Here is a 12,252-nt window from a genome sequence, read left to right on the forward strand (position 1 = left end):
CTCTCTGTGTGTGTATCTCTCTCTCTCTCTCTCTGTATCTCTCTGTATCTCTCTCTCTCTCTCTCTGTATCGCTCTCTCTGTATCGCTCTCTCTCTCTGTATCTCTCTCTCTCTCTCTCTGTATCTCTCTCTCTCTCTCTCTCTGTATCTCTCTCTCTCTCTGTATCTCTGTGTGTGTGTGTGTGTATCTCTCTCTCTCTCTCTGTGTATCTCTCTCTCTCTGTGTATCTCTCTCTCTCTGTGTATCTCTCTTTCTCTCTCTCTGTATATATATATCTCTCTCTCTGTATCTCTCTCTCTCTCTCTGTATCTCTCTGTGTGTGTGTGTATCTCTCTCTCTCTCTCTGTGTGTGTATCTCTCTCTCTCTGTGTATCTCTCTCTTTCTCTCTCTCTGTATCTCTCTCTCTGTGTGTGTGTGTGTATCTCTCTCTCTCTCTGTGTATCTCTCTCTCTCTCTCTCTGTATCTCTCTCTCTCTCTCTCTGTATCTCTCTCTCTCTCTCTCTCTGTATCTCTCTCTCTCTCTCTCTCCCTCCCTCCTTATCATTGTTCTCTTTCCAATGACAGCCAAACAACACACCTCCTCCTGCTACCCATCCAAAAATCACCTGGAATTGTGCCCGAGTCAAGCAGGTGCCGTGTCTTACTCCTTCCCAGATAGGCCTCCACCCTTGTTTTCAGATGAGGCTGCAATTCCAGTGTGAAATATGGATAGAGGTGGTTGGAAACAGCCCCTCATTTATTATTCTGACTTCCTGGGAGCGAGGCAGCCTCTCCGAGAGCTTGTCCCAGAGCATGGGATGTAGTTCAGTAGGTCAAAGACGCCACTGAGACTGGAGGTAATCTTAGGGTGCCTGGGGGAAATAATTTGGCGTCTCTTGGAAATGAAGAAGATGTTTTCTAGTCCACCAATAGGGATTCTTCGACTCTCTGGAAGTCCTTGACTGTGGTTCCCGGCATCCTTCTCCATTGGCCAGGGTGGTTGGCTCTATTAGGAGTTGTAGTTCCACATCTTTGGCCTTCACAAGTTCCTTGCTGGGTTTGATATTCTGGAACAGAGTTCCTCAACCTTGACATCTTGAAGAACGATTGCAGGAATTGGGTGTGAAAAGAAGGACTAAGGATGACACGATAGCAACGTTCCAATATATGAGGTGCTCATACAAAGCCGAGCGAGTCAATCTATTTTTCCATATACCTTTCCATATACCTATTTTTCTATATACCTTTTCACACAGCTTTGCAGCCTCTCTAAGTGGTTTACAGAGTCAGCCTCTTGCCCCCAACAATCTGAGTCCACATTTTACCAAGCTCCAAAGGATGGAAGGCTGAGTCAACCTTGAGCCGGTCAAGATCGAACTCCTAGCAGTGGGCAGAGTCTGTCTGCAATATTGCATTCTAACCACTGGGAGGGAGGGAGGGAGGGAGGGAGGAAGGAAGGAAGGAAGGAGACAGTACAATAGTACTTAGACTTATATACCACTTCACAGTGCTTTTATAGCCCTCTCTAAGCAGTTAGAGTATCAGCCTCTTGCCCACAACAATCTGGGTCCTCATTTTACCCACCTCGGAAGGACAGAAGGCTGAGTCAACCTTGAGCTAGTCAGGATCGAACTCCTGGCAGTGGGCAGAGTCTGTCTGCAATACTGCATGCTAATCACTGGGAGGGAGGGAGGGAGAGAGGGAGGGAGGGAGGAAGGAAGGAAGGAAGGAAGGAAGGAAGGAAGGAAGGAAGGAAGGAAGGAAGGAGACAGTACAATAGTACTTATCTGGTACAATCTGGATCGAACTCCTGGCAGTGGGCAGAGTCTGTCTGCAATACTGCATTCTAACCACTGGGAGGGAGGGAGGGAGGGAGGGAGGGAGGGAGAAAGGAAGGAAGGAAGGAAGGAAGGAAGGAAGGAAGGAAGGAAGGAAGGGGACAGTACAATAGTACTTAGACTTATATACCACTTCACAGTGCTTTTATAGCCCTCTCTAAGCAGTTAGAGTATCAGCCTCTTGCCCACAACAACCTGGGTCCTCATTTTACCCACCTCAGAAGGACGGAAGGCTGAGTCAACCTTGAGCTAGTCAGGATCGAACTCCTGGCAGTGGGCAGAGTCAGCCTGCAATACTATATTCTAATCACTGAGAGGGAGAGAGGGATTGAGGAAAATAGCAATAGACTTATATACCGCTTCACAGTGCTTTTCAGCCCTATCTAAGCGGCAGTCAGCAGAAGGAGCCTGCAGTACTGCACTCTAACCACTGTGCCATCGTGGCTCAGAACAACGCTACATCCCAAGTGCCAAGATATTGCATCTCTTTTTCTTCTGGCCCCATTCGCTACCGTTTGGCACGTATCTCCCGGAATCCCATGCCATCCAAATCTTTCCCCATCCCAGCTCCAGGAAACTTGAACTCCTGACTCCAGAAGGAACAACCCCGAATTCCAGCTGCATGACAAGCATTGATGCACAGAAGGAAACGTGCACATTTGCATCGGAGAGGAGGAAAGGCATGTGTGGGTGAGCTAATTGTGACGGTCGGGGGATTCCAGGGGCGTTTTCTAAGGAAATCTTCCTGTTCCCTGAAATAGAGAAGTGATGGCAGAAATCTCCTTTCCTAACAACCGTTCAGACGAATCCTTTCTTCTTAGTTGCTAAGGAATGGGAATAGGAGAGGAGAGGACAGGAGAGGGGAGGGGAGGGGGGAGGGGAGGGGAAGGGAAGGGAAGGGAAGGGAAGAGAAGAGAAGAGAAGAGAAGAGAAGAGAAGAGAAGAGAAGAGACATAACAGAACATATAGGATAAGATAGAATAGAATAGAATAGAATAGAATAATAGAATAGAATAGAATAGAATAGAATAGAATAGAATAGAATAGAATAATGAAGGAGAGGAGAGGAGAGACTAGAAGAGAAGAGAGAATACAATAGAGTAGAGTAGAGTAGAGTAGAGTAGAGTAGAGTAGAGTAGAGTAGAGTAGAATAGAATAGAATAGAATAGAATAGAATAGAATAGAATAGAATAGAATAATGAAGGAGAGGAGAGGAGAGACTAGAAGAGAAGAGAGAATACAATAGAGTAGAGTAGAGTAGAGTAGAGTAGAGTAGAGTAGAGTAGAGTAGAGTAGAGTAGAGTAGAATAGAATAGAATAGAATAGAATAGAATAATGAAGGAGAGGAGAGGAGAGACTAGAAGAGAAGAGAGAATACAATAGAGTAGAGTAGAGTAGAATAGAATAGAATAGAATAGAATAGAATAGAATAGAATAGAATAGAATAGAATAGAATAGAACAGAATAATGAAGGAGAGGAGAGGAGAGGAGAGGAGAGAATGCTTTTAAAAGCCTCTGACGATCCCAGCTGACTTGCCTGATCAGCAGAGGCTTTTTTTCCTTTTAAAAACATTTTTTCTATAACCTCTTCCGCCGAAGAGCTTGTAGAAAAAAATGCTTTTAAAAGCCTCTTTTGGGAGGGAACAAAGTGTATCTTATACTCCGAAAAATAGGGCAAGTGAAGGATGTCGCATCACATCTCCAAAATATTCTACCTTTCGCTTTTTCATGGTTTTGATGATTTCTTTTGGCTTTCCCAGGTGGCTTATCACCTCCCCGTTTCTGATTCTGCCAACCCAACTTATACGTAACAGCCGATTCGCACATACACTATGTCAAAACATGACAATGTCACAGCAGCTAGGTTACTGATTGGTCAATATTGGAAAAGGGATGTTTTGCCTACTATTGAAGAATGGACTTTGAAGGTGGCCAGTTTTGCAGAAATGGCGAAGATATCAGCATACTTAAAAGACCGGACTCGAGAGACTTATGCATGGGAGTGGAAGAAATGGATAGATTATGTGCAGAATAAATACCAAACTAGGAAGTACCAGATAGCTTTTAGTTGAATGTTGTGTAGAAATGTATAGTATACAGGGGGGAGAATAGAAGGGCGGTAAAGTATGATAACATATGATTTGGATTTGGATTTCACCTTGGGGAAGTCATGGGAGGAGGGGAGGGTTAGGGAGGGAAAGCGGGGGGAATGGGAAAATTTGTATTTGTAAAACTTTTCCAATAAAAACAAAAAAAAAAAAACAAAAAAACATGACAACGTCCAAGGTCCTGAGAAGAGCTTGGTGTGAACGAAGCTGAAGAATTGGCCGCCGCATATTCATATTGTTGTCTATGTAATAATAACAACAGCATCTGCCAATTGCAAAAGGCAGCTTTTACTCAGAACACCTTACAACATCTTTACTATTATTAAACAACAAGAATTGGCCAAGCCAGAACTCAACAGGTGAACAAACAATGCAAAACCCGATCAAAACATTCGGCCGCTTGAGACCAACCAAAATCTTGTGTAGATGTGTGTGAGCAAAGAAACCTGTTCTGCACCACCCCCACCCCCACCCCCACCCCCACCCCACACAGGCACACACACCTGTGAATTTAAACCAAAGCAGGAAGCTAACTTCTTCAATGACAGCTCTCCGTTTTTTCCCACACCACCCATTGAAGGAGGTTTTGGGTGGAACCAGAATTGTGCAACTCCATACACACAACATGCTCCTTCCTTGAAGGCAGCCTGATGCAAAACGACTTTGCTGGAAATAGCGCTGTTCCTACCTAGCAGGGCTGGGGTTGGCAGGTGGGGACCAGCTGGGCTCTCTGACCATGTGGCCACCTGTTTTTATATTTAGCGGTATTGTTTACCAGTATGGCACAATAGTTAGATCCTGGATTAGAATTAGGAAGAGCCAATTTGTGTGTGCGTGGGGATTTTTATGTGTGTTGGACCTGGTCTTTGAGTGTTAAGTGAATTTTGTTGACAATAAAGTTGTTGTTGTTGTTGTTGTTGTTGTTGTTATTATTATTATTTATTGGTTAATCTTTAGTGAGATTCACAGCCTTTGAGGCTGGTTAATAGCTCAGCAGCTCGAGTCCTAATCAAGGACCTAGGAACTGTTAAGGTATCGTCGGAGGATGTAAGCTGTTCCGAGTAAGGTGGTTTTTTGTAGAGTCAAAATGTTCAAGTCCAGCAAATTTAGAATTTCTAAATAGCGGGGTAGCCCTTTGGGTATTGCTCCGAGGGCTCCAATTACAATCGGGACAACACACGATTTCTTTTTCCACAGTCGCTCAACTTCAATTTGCAAGTCCCGGTACTTTGTGATTTTTTCTTGCTCTTATCTTCAATCCGTGCGTCACCAGGTATTGCAATGTCAATGAAGCATACTTTTTTCTTTTCAACTATTGCTACGTCAGGTGTGTTGTGGACCAAGTGCCTGTCAGTCTGAATCCTAAAGTCCCACAAGATCTTGAGTTACTCATTCTCTAAAACTTTCTCAACCTGATGTTCCCAGTGGTTTTTGCTGTACTCAAATCCAAACTTCTGGCACAATTTCCAGTGAATGATCTTAGCAACGCAGTCATGGCGTTGTAGGTAGTCAGTTTGTGAAATTTTGCTGCACTGATTATTATTAATTATTATTATTATTATTATTACTATTATTATTAGTGGGCCTTTTTGTTTTTAATTACAATCTAATCAACCATATAAAGAAAAGGTTGGGAAGCATTGTCCAATGGCTTCCAACTGCATGTTGGGGCATGTTTTATGACCACATATATGTGGAAAGGTGCTGCCCATCTAAACGTAGTTGCTATTTACTGGTGGCTTGTGGGGGAACTGGTTTTGCCTCTTCTTGAATGCTTCTTCAAACTTTTGCCTCTGAAGCAAAGCTGGTTTGGTAAACCCTGAGAGGAGAGAACAGAAGAAAGTCTGAAGTCCCAAACCAGTTTTCCTTGTGAATTTTTAGCGAACGAAAAAATCTTCTGTTCGCATCACTAACTGCCATGCTTCAGCCCATCTTCATAGCCGATGGGACCCCACCCCCACCCCCCAAAATAGGGAAGCACGAAGAAACTTGGAACACGATCCACAAGTTCAAAGGAAATTAGCAAGAGTTGGACGAGAGGAAATTCAGATGTGGCTCAAACTTAGAATAGAGTAGAGTAGAGTAGAGTAGAGTAGAGTAGAGTAGAGTAGAGTAGAGTAGAGTAGAGTAGAGTAGAGTAGAGTAGAATAGAGGAGAGGAGAGGAGAGTAGAATAGAATAATGAAGGAGAGGAGAGGAGAGACTAGAAGAGAAGAGAGAATACAATAGAGTAGAGTAGAGTAGAGTAGAGTAGAGTAGAGTAGAGTAAAGTAGAATAGAATAGAATAGAATAGAATAGAATAGAATAGAATAGAATAGAATAATGAAGGAGAGGAGAGACTAGAAGAGAAGAGAGAATACAATAGAGTAGAGTAGAGTAGAGTAGAGTAGAGTAGAGTAGAGTAGAGTAGAGTAGAATAGAATAGAATAGAATAGAATAGAATAGAATAGAATAGAATAGAATAGAATAGAATAGAATAGAATTCTTGATTGGCCAAGTGTGATTGGACACACAAGGAATTTGTCTTTGGTGCACAGTCTCTCAGAGTACATAAAAGAAAAGATATGTTCATCAAGAATTATAAGGTAAAAGACTTAATGATAGTCATAGGGAACAACTAAGCAATCAAATCATATTAGTTCCCACCATGGATTACAGAAGTTGATCGAGCTGGCAGAGATGGCTAAATTGAGCATTTTGATTAAAGAAAAGAACAGTACTTTTGTTGCTACGTGGAAATCATTCCTGGACTTTTTGCTCCAGGTGGGGAGAAAAAATGAAACTTTAGGGTTTTAGTTAGTTAGTTAGTTAGTGTATTATATTTATATGCCGCCCTCATTTTACTGATTAGATTGATTTGTCGTTATAGAAATGGCTAGTTGATATTATTTTGGAAAAGTAAAAAGTTTTGGTTCAATGTTAATGTCTTATTTCCCTGCAACAGAGGCAGTCGGAAGTTTTTTTTTTTTTACCTTTCCTTCCTCCCCTCCTCGCTTTTCTTTCCCTTTTTCCTTCCTACTGTGTCCTACTATTTGCTTTCGTATTTTTGTATTTTATTCTATCATCTAATAAAATGTTTAAAATTGTAACTTCCAACAGTCAATTAACGAACGGTTGTTAAGTCCACGATGCGGTGGTAAGTAGGGACACGATGGCTCAGTGGATAAGATGCTGAGCTCGTCGATCGGAAGGTCAGCAGTTCAGCGGTTCGAATCCCTAGTGCCGCATAACGGGGTGAGCTCCCGTGACTTGTCCCAGCTTCTGCCAACCTAGCAGTTCGAAAGCACGTAAAAAAATGCAAGTAGAAAAATAGGCACCACCTTTGGTGGGAAGGTAACAGTGTTTCCGTGCGCCTTTGGCGTTGAGTCATGCCGGCCACATGACCACGGAGACGTCTTCAGACAGCGCTGGCTCTTCGGCTTTGAAATGGAGATGAGCACCGCCCCCTAGAGTCGGGAACGACTAGCACATATGTGCGAGGGGAATCTTTATCTTTACTTTTAAGTCCAGGACTATCGATACTGTACTCAACTTATTCCACTCAATGGAGAGCTGGAGTTGAAAAGGTCCCCTTTGTGGAAAACAAGACACTTTTGCTAAAAAGAACAGTGTTTAACTTAAAGTTTTCGCTTTGAAACACAAAGGAGACCCTGACTTCCTCCTTAGCCTCCCTCCCAAGTGGGACTTGAACACCCACTCGTCAAAAGTTTGAACAAAAGCTTTTTTTGGAAGCCCCCACAATCGGCAAGGGACTCAACATATGCTTCCTGTTTCCATTGTAACGTGGCTTCTTCGTGAACTGTGTGAAGTGCCAATTCCGGTGTGAGTCAACCCTCCTGCCTCGGTGGTCTCGTCGGACAAAGTTCTGGGTGAAAAGCTTAGCAGTCTGTCCCCACTCATCGCCACAAAAACAGAAGTGAGAGATGTGGCAGAAAACCCCAAGAACAACTTGGGCGTGGCTGGTCTAGTGAAGAGAAGGACCAGGGGAGACATGATGGCAGAGTTTCAATATTGGGTGGGGGGAAATGCACCACACACAGCCGGTGCCCCATTTTGGGTCTAGTAGGCCTCCCTGCAGCCTCCTGGGAGTGAAAATGAGTCCGGGGGGGGCAGCCACACACACCCCGTGCCCCATTTTGGGCCTAGTAGGCCTCCCTGCAGCCTCCTGGGAGTGAAAATGAGCTGGGGGGGTGCCACACACAGCACTGTGCCCCATTTTGGGCCTAGGAGGCAAGCCAGCAATTTAACTACCGGTTCACGCGAACCGGCTCAATCGCACTTCTGGTCAGCCCCCTCTTTTCGGTGACGGCCTTTCAAGTAGCTGTTGCGTCACCTCTAAGCCTTCTCTCCTAATTTGGGGAGCAGAATTTGAAAGCCTGAAATGGGCGCCCTAAACATCCTCAGGGGTTAATAATCCCCACCCCTAAATTTAAAAAAAAAACCCCACACATTTTTGTTCCCATCTGCCAGGAGGATGGTAAGGTCTAGAAAAGAGACGTTGGCAGATCGACATGGCTGGGATTTGCATCTTTGCCGCTGAGAAGCAGGTGGCTTCTCTTCGCTTGAGTTTGGAGGCAGAAAATCCTGCCAAATTGAAGCGGATCGTCCCGATGATTTCCACCGCATCCAATTTATGGAAAAGCACTTTTTAATCTCTGCACGATCGCTGGCTTGTTGCTTTGGTCTCCTCAAAATATGCTCTGTGGTGAAGAAGAGAATGTTGCTCTGGTTTGTGTGTCATCGCATCACTTAAATCATCCCAGTTATTTTAGTCTGCCTCCGCTGGAATCCACTAGTTTTGCCGTCTGAGAATCACTGAATATTCCAAAAACAGAACAGAACGGAATAGAATAACAAGAGTTGGAAGGGACCTTGGAGGTCTTCTAGTCCAACCCTCTTAGGCAGGAAACCCTACACCATTTCAGACAAATGGTTGTCCAATCTCTTCTTAAAAACTTCCAATGTTGGAACATTCACAACTTCTGGAGGCAAGTTGTTCCACTTATTAATTGTTCTCACTGTCGGGAAATTTCTCCTTAGTTCTAAATTGCTTCTCTCCTTGATTAGTTTCCACCCGTTGCTTCTTGTCCTGCCTTCTGGTGCTTTGGAGAATAGCTTGACTCCCTCCTCTTTGGGGCAGCCCCTGAGATACTGGAACTGTGCTATCATGTCTCCCCTTGTCCTTCTTTTCATCAAACTGACCATGCCCAGTTCCTGCAACCGTTCTTTATATGTTTTAGCCTCCATTTACATGGTGCCTATTGTATGTGGGTTTAATGCCAAACAAGCATTAATATATATTATTTTTCTGATAAACCTAAAAGGTTCAAGACCGGAAGCCAGACTGATAAAACTGAGCTCAGTCTTATCAGTTCATAGAATGTAATGTAGAATGGACCAGATTTTGGAGGCCTAGTTGCTAACATGCAAAAATGCAGTTCTTGTTGAATGTCGGTTAAGAGATCGGAAACATTTCTGAGTGACAGGCTGCTGTGTGACTTTGGGCCAGTCACTCTCATCTCAACCCACCTCACAGGGTGGTGTGTGAAAAAGGAGGAAGGTGTCGGATACGTTCGCCGCCTTTTGAGTTATTTGCAAAAAATAATAAAGACGAGATACAAATAAAAATAAAAATGGATACTATTTGTTCAAGCAGTTTCATTTAATGCAACATAGTCCAGCTCACAATTTGCCTTCGCTACTAGGGCCTCATGGGAGGCATTATTAAATGCTTTGTTCACTCAAGACGTACTGCCACGCCTTGACCATGGTTAACTAAACAAACATCTCTATGGGGGGGGGGCGGGGATCAGATTCCCCATTTTTTAACTTGTGTTTCCACTTATTTATTTATTTTTATAAACCAATGCTAGCTAATCTGTGGAGATTCTCAGTCATGGTTAGTTAGGGCAGAACAGAATAAGAGAGTTGGAAGGGACCTTGGAGGTCATCTAGTCCAACCCCCCACCCAAGCAGGAGACCCTACACCATTTCTGACAGATGGCAGTCCAGTCTCTTCTTGAAAGCCTCCAGTGATGAAGCTCCCACAACTTCCGAAGGCAACTTCTGTTCCATGGGTTGATTGTTCTCAGGAAATGTCTCCTTATTTCCAGGTTGAATCTCTCCTTGTTCAGTTTCCATCCATTGTTCCTTGTCTGGCCTTCAGGTGCTTTGGAAAATAGCTTGACCCCCCTCCTCCTCTCTGTGGCAGCCCCTCAAATATTGGAGCACTGCTATCCTGTCTTCCCTGGTCCTTCTCTGGCCCAGTGAAATGCATTTTCAAAATGTGCATGAACGAATGGCTTATTTGTTCTAAAGTTTTGCCTGAGTTCACTGTCAGCTGATGAGTCCATAAGTCCCAGGTCCTCCCCTCCACCTTTAAAAGCATCGAGTCTTTTCTGATCCTCTTGTACAATTTTCAACACTTGAACAGGGTTCAGGATGAAATCCACAGCCTTCCAACTTATTCATGGAGGCAAGGTGCTCCTTAGCCCTTCCTTTACTTACCCCGATATTCCAGCTGTTTATATTGCTTATGTCCACCAGAACATAGTGCTCCTTTGAAGACACAAAACCAAAGTAGGAATTGAGGAACTCGGTTAGAGGACCGTTTTCACCAATGTGGTGGCCCTGCCCTTCCTTCCACTATTCACTTAGCCACAAAACAACTTTTGTGCTATCAACGTTCCTTGCGAACGGAAGCTCCTTTGGTGTGTTTTCTCTCTTTTTATCTTGCTTTCTGCAGGCATTAATTGCTTAGCGGTCTGGTTTCTTGGCAATTCCACCCGTCTTTGTGCTTCCTACTCGTGCGCTTAACTCTCAGCAGCCAAAAACCTTCTATGCCTCCAAACATTTTCTGATATGCAGCAGTTTCCTCCTCCTCAAAATTGTACTTTTTGTTGCGTTATGGATGAAAAACTCCTGTGTTCCCTTTAATCTCACAACAGCTGTCTGTGGGATGCCACCATGAGGGGTTTTTTTTGTTTTGTTTGAAGCTTGTTTAAATTGGTGGCTCAGAAAATGAGATTTTTCAAAGAAAACCTGGCAGGGCACAGGCCTATTCAATCAAATGATCTCCACACCACGGTGAGATGCTGCCACCTTGTGGGCGATATGAAAAGGACACCAAGAATAAGACCAGGGAAGCAAACTGAACCAATGGCAAAAGTTGAGCTTGTAATTTTGATGTTGCTAGTTCGATCTTCCCCAGCTGAAGGCCTCCAGAGCAAGCACGGGGAATTCTCCTGTGGTCTGACAACAAGGTCGCAACTGGCATTTAGGGAGGACAACAGTCATTCAAAAGTCATTTGGTTTGAGAAAGGAAATTAACTGTTTTATGTAAGGCTTCTGGTGAACAGGCGTTGAAGGGACCTGGGAGGTCTTCTAGTCCAACCCCCTGCTCAAAGAGGAGACCCATGCCGTTCCAGACAAATGGCCGTCCAGTCTCTTTTTAAAAGCCTCCACGTCTTCTGAAGGCAAAGCCAAAGTCATCGGAGATTGTAAATGATTAGGGTTATCATGAAGATTTTGTATGATAATGTCATATAATCACAGGGAGGAAAAACCGAATGCCCAGAATTTGAGGAGTGGAGAGAGAGATCAGCGTTGTCTCAGGAAATCCCCCATTCTAGTTCTGAGACATAGCTAAGCTTGCCTTCGGAAGCTGTGGCAGCTTCATCCTGGACTGCCATTGGTCAGAAATGCTGTAGGGGTCCCCTGCTTGGGCAAAGGGGGGTTGGACTAGATGACCTCCAAGGTCCCTTCCAACTCTGTTAATAATACTTTGTGCATTTAGTCCATCCCTACCCTAAGCCCCACATTGGCTAAAAACACTTTCCATTCTGGATGCAAACGAGGGAAGCCAAACCTCTCCAGATGTTCAAAACACAAAGGAAGTTTTTAGCAACGGGAGGCTTTTTCTCATTTGCCCCCCCCCCCCGCCACCCCCACCCCCCAGAAGGCAGCTTGGTTAGAAGAGAGCACCAATGAGTTACATTTATTGATGTTTGGTTCTCATTAAAAACATTAGTTGAAATAAAAACACAAATCACTCAGCCGTTATATTAAGACGGTCCCAATCCCCATGCACGCACAGTATTTCCTGACCGCTACTCCCATGCCAAAATCCTACCCATCCCTGATGAGCAGCTCTCGTTAAGTCAGCCTGTATCAAGAATGTTTTTCCAACCCATTTCTAGATAAGGGGACTTCGACTCCCAGAGTTCCCCAGGCAGTGTGCTGGTTAGGGAATGCTGGGAGTTGAAGTCCCCAAATCTTAAAAACACCGGCCTCTACTTCCCATTTCCTGCCATTCTTTCTTCTTC

The sequence above is a fragment of the Pantherophis guttatus genome, chromosome 9, assembly GCF_059756535.1.
Source record: "Pantherophis guttatus breed Tessera chromosome 9, ASM5975653v1, whole genome shotgun sequence".
NCBI classification, from domain to species: Eukaryota; Metazoa; Chordata; class Lepidosauria; order Squamata; family Colubridae; genus Pantherophis; species Pantherophis guttatus.